This window comes from Vespa crabro, chromosome 5, assembly GCF_910589235.1.
Source record: "Vespa crabro chromosome 5, iyVesCrab1.2, whole genome shotgun sequence".
NCBI lineage: Eukaryota > Metazoa > Arthropoda > Insecta > Hymenoptera > Vespidae > Vespa > Vespa crabro.
In genome coordinates this window covers 7,495,263-7,505,262 of record NC_060959.1, presented here as the reverse complement: position 1 = coordinate 7,505,262, position 10,000 = coordinate 7,495,263, and the positions used below count along the sequence as shown (strand labels likewise).

Genomic DNA, 10,000 nt, shown 5'->3' with positions numbered 1-10,000 from the left:
TTCCGTTGAATTCGAAGGGCTTTCGGTAACAGGACCTTATGGGGTAAGGATGATCAGGCGCACTCGAACGTGCACCCTAGAGAAAGGACGATCGTTGACAAGAGTAAAGCTTGATCCTGGATTTAGAACGGAGTTTAGGGGGTTTGTTACCAGGAGTTTATGAATCTTTACGGTGTCCGTACGTGCCTCACGATAGTATTCTTCAAGGATTCCTTTTTAAGGGAGTCTCGTATCCTTGAAAAATTTAATAACAAAAACATTTTATAACAAAATGAAATCCTTCGTAAAATTTCAATTATATTATTAATAATTTGTTATATTCTTTACATTCTTATAAGAAGTGAATAAACAAATAAATCTTGAAAATACCATAAAAATATGTAATCAATTTATCACTCGTTATGAGGAGTAGGTAGGTGGAAAAGGGGGACTTTAACGACGATCTTAAGATAGAACTTGTTCGATTATTCTCATTGTTTCTTTCATTTACGATTACTTCTTAATGGCGTGAAATTCAAGATGGAATGTTAATAGATTAGATAAGAATCGCGTTCATGTACGATTAAACTTATCCATCTCGTTCACGGATTTATCCAGATTTGGTAGGATTTTTCCTATCAGGGTTACATAAATGAAGTTTCCCTTGAATCTCCCACGATTCCTGATGTCTCCTTCTCAGTGTCAACAAACAGTAGGTTTAGAGTCGAGGAGAAAGAAGAAGAATTTTCGCGGATCCTTCAGTGTCCTGGCATCCTGGTAACCCGAAGACCGTATATCCCCAGCTAAATCGCCGATGGCTAGATGAGAAAAGCGGATCTAGATTATTCGTCGTCAAGCTAATGAATGATTAACATCATCATCATAGTCGTCATTATCATTATCGTCATTGTTATCGTTGTTGTCGTGGAGACGTATGTACGTACATACGTCACGTGTATCCTGGTATAATCTACGAGTCCAGAAGTGTGTCGTTCCTATTTTACCATCTTCGTCCTTTCCATTAGGGATGCCAATGGGATCCCACGGGAATGCGGGTAAGGCTACCGTGTGACCTCTCCGTCCCAGGAGAGCAGAAAGTTCAAGGAGCAACGTTTCGAGGAACCACAAAGAGGGTTCTAATCGAACTTTGTCCGATGTCCTTGTATTTAGGTAAAAGATCTTTAACACCTACGATAATATATTTCATGTGAACGTTATTCCATCGTTAAAAAATAAAAAAAGAAAAAGATATAGGTGCTATGGAACTTGTTCATCTACGTGTCTAATCTTTTAAGGGTAGTTAAGAAAAATTATTAATGCTACTAGACAAGTGTCTATTAAGCCGGTCAAAAGGCTTTCGCACAGCGTATCAATTACTATATGAATATTATTATATGCATCGGTTCTATCTATTACATAGCAAGAATAGGTATTATTAGCTATGAGAGAGAGATAGAGAGAGATAGAAAAAGAGAGAGAGAGAGAGAGAGAGAGAGAGAGAGAGAGAAAGAGAGAAAGAGAGAGTATAGACGCTCACCAGATTCATTCATTTATCAGTGAGTGCGATTCGATTAATCAAATAGTTGCGGATTATCTGATTGAAGCTATTGTCCATCGAACAAAGGTGTCAGTGATGATCTAATAGACCAATCGCCATAGAATGGATAATAGAATTAATTAAATTTGTAATACCCTCCCATGTGTGCATATGGATCTCTATCTCTATCTATATCTCTCTCTCATACTCAAAGAGTAATAGACCTGCTATAAGTGTTAATTTTGATGAACGGATCACTTTTTGACCCATATCGTTATATCTCTTAAATATATATTATATTTACCATATATCTGAATTATACGCTGAAGGAAGTTGGAATTTCATTGGCATTACACAATTTAGTAATAAAATTGTAAAACAAAAAAAAGAAATAGGTATTTAAAAATTGTTATCAGAGGATTAGACAAATAACAAAAAAAAAAAAAAAAACTAACAATTGTAAATCAAAATGCTAAAATATTCGTTTATAATTGATACAAGAATAACGATATACAAATGTTTAGCGAATGAAAAGGAAAAAAAGAAAAAGAAGAAATAAATACATAAAGAAAATATGCAAATTTATATATATATATATATATATATATATAATCATATTTCTGGAATTGAAACGCACGCGTTGCTGAGTTAGAAGAAGAGAAGGATCCTTTGACGACGGTAGACGAGCATTGTTTACTCAGCAACTAGGAGAACATCTTCCTGTGTTGGCAAGTAGACGCCATCATTGACGTTGCTGATTTGACCTCACTACACCAAAGTTAAATAGTCAGTACAATCAACATGGGTTTGCAAGTTCACCCTCATACCCCTGTTAATGATCAGGGTTGCATTTTTGGAGTTGGAGGTATGATATTGTCCGAGGTTTTCAGAAGAGCCGAAGAGTATATACCACGTTTCTCTTCGAATCATCATCCACCAAGTGGATTTATCCAACAAATGCATTCATCCATCCTTCTCCTCTTTTTATTTTCTATTTCTTTCTTTCTTCCTTTTCTTTTTTTTTATATATATATAAATATACATATATATATTTTTCTTGTTGTTGTTGTTTTTTTTTCTTTTTCATTTATCGTTTCATTTGACGTCACATAAAATACAGTAAATAGATATGACATTGGCGACTTACACTTGGATTCTCTTTATAAAAATATCTGACAAGGATACTTGCAATGGTATCAGGAGAGCACGTTAGCGTTTAGGTAAGGAGCATATTTTGTCGTGAATACGAATGGAAGGGACTTGATCCTTTCATTCTTTTTCTTTTTTTTTTTTTTATTCTTAAGGACAGTTATTGGCCTACTGTCTACGATTACAGACGCATGCATTGGTATTTCGTTTTATAGATTATTAATATAATTACTTGAAATAGTGTGTCATATTTTACGTAACACTTATGTTGATTATTCTTAAAAAAATTTCTAAATCAATTTCTATTTGCTTTTCGATATAATCCTAAGTTTAAAGTCTAATAATGTTTCGTAAGTTTCTTCTCTCATTGGGAAGTAAAGAAGAAGAAATATAAGGGGAAAAAAAAGAAAAAGAAAAGAAAAAAAAAAAGAAAGAAAGAAAGAAAGATGTTCTTGCAACGTCGAAGCTGTTTCCAACGTAATCCTGGATCAAGCAATCTTCAAAGATTACGTAACCCTGACGTTTTGTTTGGCGATGGCGCTACGAGGATTACTGAGTCTAAGTCCTAAATGGCTGGATTATATAATCGAGGAGATTACCTAGTCCGGAAGTAGGTGGAAAGATGGGAACATGATAATTAATTTGATGCCAAAACGTCCAAAAGCCGATAAAGCTACGATGATTATTTAAAAGCCATTGATCGACTTTATCGTAGTTTTTGTCTTTTAATCGATCATAAAATTTATTTGTGATCGATAACGATAATAATTTTGTCATTAATAAGGAATGACCGAGCAAAAAAAAGAAAAAATACATAAGTAAACAAAAACAATAATTTCATTTATAATGTTTCATAATAATTAAAACAACATAGATATCTATGAACAAATTCAATTTGTTATAAATAAATCCAATATACGATACCAAAGAGATTTGATACTTTTTATATTTTAATTTAGATATATATGTATATATATATATATATATATATATATATATATATATATATATATATATATATATATAAGATAAGCTAGATTGATCGTGCTACTAACGTAAAGCTTATGAAAGGAATAAAAATGAGACAAAACAAAATTGTCACCTAAACGAAGATCAAAGAACTGTAATAATATGATGAAACGTTCAAAAACGTATAGTATCCTGTATTTTGCTTTCAATTCAAGTGCGATAGTAAAATTTTCCTTATCAAATATAAACTGAAATACAAAGTTATTTATCATCACAAGTTCATTCAGCTTATTAGAAAATAACAAAATAATTTTCCAATAAGTATATCGAATTCCCAGATATCAGATTATCAATTATATATTATCTAGGGAAAAAAAAAAAAGAATTAGGAAAGTTTCAAATAATTAAGTGATGATCTTAAATTAGTCCGTAAAATGAAAAGAAAAAAAAGAAAGAAAAAAAGGCGTCCTACATGAAAATTTCATAGGAAATTCCAAATGAATTCTTACGTACTATCCCCACTTCTCGGATCCTCTTGACGGGGGAATGCAGTTATGGGAATTTTTTTACCGCTTCCATGCGTAAACAACTAGCAGGGAAGCATAGGCATCAAACAGGATTCCTGGTGGGGTCAGGGCCGGTGTCCTTCGGGAGACGAACGAGAAACGTTCGTTGGGAAGGGCGAACTGGTGGAGAGAAGAGGAAAGAGAAGCTAGGAAGGGAAGGAGAAAGAGAGGGAGGAAGAGAAAGATAGATAGATAGAGAGAGAGAGAGAGAGAGAGAGAGAGAGAGAGGACAAGAAAGGGTGCGTATGCCTATACCTACACTATATAAGTGCGTAAGGATAACCTTTCGTCCTACGATCCTGTTCTCCTGATCACCGGGGTCCTACAAAAGCCCTTATTTGGGTCACGGGGCATTTCGAGGGTCCGCGAAGTATATGCCAAGTATCCTTCTACTCTTTCCTGTTATCCCATTCGTAAAGATAAGCCGGCAGGTATCGAACAAAGGACTGCATTTGCATATTTTTAGTCCTACAAAAATATTTCTTCTCGTCCTATTGGCACCATCCCATCTCTTCACACGAGCAACGTAGTCTATCTATTACTAACATACAACACACTCGAATCCAACAATAATAGGACAGACAGGAGAGCTTTGATGCTCCTTCCAAAGGATCTCCTCGAATAACCTCCTTCAAAGACATACACTCCTGGTAACGGAATAGTCTGTTAGGCCTACAAATTGCTGGACATCGATCCAGTACCATCACCATGCGACGAACTCGTTAAAGGCACGCGCTGTGTCGAGTTTATCGATATGGCTTATTGTGAGACGGACTATGGAGAGTAGGGCGAGAGAGAAGGGAGAGAGGAAGAGAAAGGGAGAAAGAGAGAGAGAGAGAGAGAAAGGAAGGGTTTTCAATGCTCCAAGGTAATTGTGTAATCGAGTTGGATATTTGTTTTAGAGAGAAATGAGAGGTGAGCATGTGAGAATTTTCTGTTTATCGTTAAACCTTTAGATTGTCGAATTTGTTTAATAAAATAATAAGTACCTACATTCTTTTTTATTGTATCCGATATGTTTCTATATATATATGTATACATATATTTATATATATATATATGTATACACATACATATTTTGATCGATAGATCCGTGTCCATGATCGAAATGATTTCGATTTTACAACGAAACGCTACTATTATAATATTGACGCGATTAAGCCGATTGTAACATGATTAACGGGTAATCCCGTGTAGCGAGCTGGCGAAGAAATTAATACGCCGAAAAGTAATGTAATTTAAAATAATTTTCACGTAATGCGTACCTACATAAGTATGTATACGTATATATATATGTATCTACGTATATGCATACACACACATGTACACATATACACACACAAACACACATATATATATATGTATATATATATATCGACATTCTATTATCGTTATCGCCGTCATTATACGCGTCCGTTTATCGATTTTATTTTAAAGCTCTTATAGAATCGCGAGGCATCGCAACGATAAACTCTCTACATTTAAATGAGGAGAACTTGTAAGCCGGATAAAAATTATTAAAATATGTATTATGGAACTGGTCTCGGCCCTATGTATTACCCGAAAATTAATTTTCAAAACGGACTACTATCTCCTCTCGTACGAAAACGTGTATTCCCTTCGATATAAAATTCGATTGCCGTAGGAATTAAATGATCGTTTGCTCGTAAGCAAAATTGAGATTCTTCGAAATCGCCGGAACGTAAAAGGATCAAAGAAATTTCCGGTCATTTAAAATTTATGTTGACACGATAAAAAAATAATCGAATTACACGATCGATAGATATGTATATACATAAATTAAAACTTATGTTAATAATCGTGCCAAATATTTTATTTAATATTTAATAAATATTTTCTAATATACGTATAAATGAGAAATATTGAAATATTTAGATATTAATTGAACTAAAGATAATTAATTTTATTGGTGACTATGATAGATTATAAAAATCATCTAATCCTAAATCATACACTCTCTCTTCCTCTCTCTCTCTCTCTCTCTCTCTCTCTCTCTCTCTCTCTCTCTCTCTCTTCCTCTTTCTCTCTTTCTCTTTCTTCTAATTATTATTATTATTCAAGTACTCCTAATTATTATTCAATTCTTCCATATTTTGAATTCAAACCAATTTCATAATGATCTTTACTAATTGTACCATATCTATCTTATTATATCTTATATATTTGATTCTATTATTAAAACCATATGGAGAAATTTACGACAACTGAGGGATATTCTATAGAAGACTAAATTTGGCAAGGTAAAAAAGGGTAGCGTATGACCCTTAAGAATCAGGAACACAGGATATGGTTTAAAGGACGTGTAGTATGAGTATTCCTATAGGACAAAGAGAAAATCGGGAAGTTGGGAAATCCAAGAGGATCAGGCCTCTATATCCTGCTGTTGCTACATTCACAAGGATTCTACTTTCATAGTTTCTGAGATCCTGATTTACTCGTCCATTCCTTATCCCGTGCTTCTTGCTGAAAGGATAACGTAACGATATATCCCCACGAGATCTCTCACGTGTACTTTAGACAGTGTTGTCGTTCCGGAGCGTCCTTGAACACTACTCAATCACTAACTCACTCCTTCTTTCTCTCTTTCTCTTTCTCTTTCATACACACAAACACTACTACTCAGTTAATGCAACAGGCTACAAGGGGCTACCTCGATCATAGCGGAAAGGACCTTCGCGTGTCGTCCTCTTCCTCGTGTTCTCCCCTTAGTCTTCTGTTATCCTGACACTCGAAATTCGCAACGATATTCTCATGGGAAGCTATTCTCGTGACTTTGGACAATTGTTGTACTCTTAAAAATACCAAAGTATCGATACTTTGTTTCTATAAAAAATTAATTATTAATAGATTAATTACTGATTATATGGACTATCATCCTTTGAAAGCATATTAAAAATATATATCTCAGAAATATCCTGTATTTTCTAATATACATTAGCGACTATTTTAGTATTCAACGAATCTTTTAACGATCGATATTAGCACAAAATATCGTTTGATATTAAATTAATCATTAAACAATATTTTTAATATTTTATAACATGAATAGTTAGAATGAATTGATAATTAGTATTAATTATTTATTAAAATATATTAATATTATGTCGCTTCTAATATTTTTATCGATTTATTGTTAATGTTAATTAATAATAATCAAATCGTTCGTTTCAGTATTCCTGCAAGTTCAAAGCTACAAACCTTTTGTGTTCTTCAAACTTTGGATATACTTATTCTCTTATATTGGTAAGTTTCCAAATCGTGCCTTTTTCTTTGTGTGTGCGGTCGCGCGCCCATGTGTGTGTGCGTGCTTATTTTTTTTTTCTTCTTCTTTCCTTTCTCAAAACGTCGTCAAACTTTTTATAAACGTTATAGCAAGAGCATTTAAAATTGGTAAGTCCGAAGTCATACTATCCGGCGATTTATCGTCAGGTTCGGTCGGCTTGCTTTTTGACTTTCTATCTCTTTCTCTTTCTCTCTCATACTAATCCCAGGATTCCTTTTGGACGACGGCCTGGTAGGATTATAGGAATCTGGGATCGTATAATCCAGAATTAAGATCGCTCACATACGCAATCCCACTTTCTTCTTTCTCTTTCTCACTGTTCTTTCCTTCGAGTTATATTTCTTTCCTCTTTTTTTCTCTTTCTTATTCTGAATTATCCCCTTGCAGATGATGGATCATTTTTCATTAGATCATACTTCTCGCGATGTATTTGCGAGTTTTGAATTGTACTAATAAAAGATTCTTGAACAAGAGAAATTCGTTCGTTCATTTATTTGGCAGAGATGAATTTTCAAAATTAAACGAGAATAGTGTTTCCATTAGGAATTGTTTCTCCGATGCAAAACTTTTAGAATTATTAAAGGAAAAGAAGAAATGAAAAAATGGACCGCAATTATATGTAATACTCAAAGGCTAATGTTCGACGTAAAAGCTGGCCAAAAAAAGGGGGGGGAAAAAAAAGAACAAAAAAGAAAAAGGCAAAAGAAAAAAAAAAGAAAGTAAAAGAAAAGACTACTTAGAAATTAAAGTAATTATAAGATTAATAAATGAATAAAATATTAGGTCGAAGCGAATATGAAAGTGTACAGATTTCTATAATTTCAAAGAGAAAGATTACGAGATATGCAAAAATTATCTAAAAATATAAAACATACGTATCTATATAGATATAGATATGTATATATGTTTGCGTGCGTGTGTATGTGTGTGCGTGTATGTGAAAGGGATATGTTAAAGGGATATGTAGAAACAATAGAAAAGATAGATAGATAGAGATAGAGAGAGAGATAGATGGATAGATAGGTAGAGAGAGAGAGAGAGAGAGAGAGAGAGAGAAATTTAGCTTGTGCGCAGAATCGTATACACAGACGCAATATCTTTCGAATCGTCCGTAGAATTCCCGTTCGTATCAGGGCGGGATGTAAAGCTTCCTGGGGGATGAGCCGCTTAGCCTCTAAACCTTGTGTGCTCTGCCATAGTCCTCCCGGCCCTCAACCCCTCTCTCCGTTCACGTCCCTCGCCCTTTTGTACGGAGCCATCATCCGCGTTTGGCGTATGAGTGAGCGTCACATGGACGGGCGTATACACATACACACACTCACACACACACATGGACAATCGCGATCGTATACAGAGAGTCGGCCCTCTCCGGGGATTATCCGGTCTCTATATTCGCGAGGATTATCTTTGGGAGAGCCGGCTCGTCTGCACGTGTGTAATATATGTGTATAAATGTATGCGTGTATTCGTGAACACACCTGATCTCGTGTGTGCGAGCAAATCTTCGTTGGCTCCATACACACACACACACACACACACACATATATATATATATATATATATATAAAACGCGCGGGCGCGCGCGCGCGCTACCATACACATATACATACATATACCCACATGGAAACTCCTCTTACTTTACCTCGAATGACGTGCGATGTCGATCGTGCCACGTCGAATGGCTCTGAACCTTCCTACGTTGGTATAAATTTATCTGTATCTGCTGCGTGTGTGGTACGCATGTGACAAAGAAAAAAAAGTCGTCATATCAAATAAAGATCAAAAAGTTCCAAATGTTCACACTTGTGTTATTTGTATGATTACGTTATGTATTCGTCTGTCTAACATGTGTATCGTATAAATTACGTTTTAAGTTATATTTTTTCCTTTTTGTTTTTCTTTTTTTTTGTTTTTTTTTTTTTTTTGTTTCTTTTTTTGTAATTTTTGTTTCTTTTTCTTTTTTATTTTTCTTTTCTCCCTCGAAACAGTCAAATATAAATCAATGCAGGTAAAACAAACAGTATTTTAGACGTTCACGTATATAATAGAGAATGAAATATCTCGACCGAATCGACGGGATCTAATAATCATATGAACGAAAATACATTCCCAGATAGTAGCTACTCTGCATTTTGTTCGATGAACGGAACTCGCATGACCTCCCGAATAATTCAATCGACGTGTTATCCCTACGATTGAATTTCCCATACATACAAAAGAATAAATAAATGAACGAATATACACATATACTCTTTCACTCACTCACTCTCTCTATCTCTTTCTCTCTTTCTCTCTCTCTCTCTCTCTCTTTCTCTTTCTCTCTTTCTCTTTCCCTGTCTCACATATGCACATACACACACATACGCGTGCGCTCGCGCACGTATATCCGTCGATTTATACGTGCTCTTTATCCTACTCCGAACCTCCACAGGCTCTTTTTCTCTCGTTGCACCTACATCACCGTTCGCATGCACTCTCTCTCTCTCTCTCTCTCTC

General features: G+C 34.8%; 2 protein-coding genes across 5 annotated transcripts in view; one reads left to right on the top strand and one right to left on the bottom strand.

Moving 5' to 3' along the window:
• LOC124424469 (homeobox protein dve-1) overlaps positions 1-10,000 on the bottom strand; it is a 51,386-nt gene that overhangs the window by 26,192 nt on the left and 15,194 nt on the right. The window lies entirely within an intron of this gene.
• LOC124424467 (solute carrier organic anion transporter family member 2A1-like) overlaps positions 7,379-10,000 on the top strand; it is a 42,045-nt gene continuing 39,423 nt past the window's right edge. The window contains exon 1 of the mRNA XM_046963557.1: positions 7,379-7,464. The gene's annotated coding sequence lies outside the window, so the exon portion shown is untranslated. The remainder of the gene's footprint in view (positions 7,465-10,000) is intronic.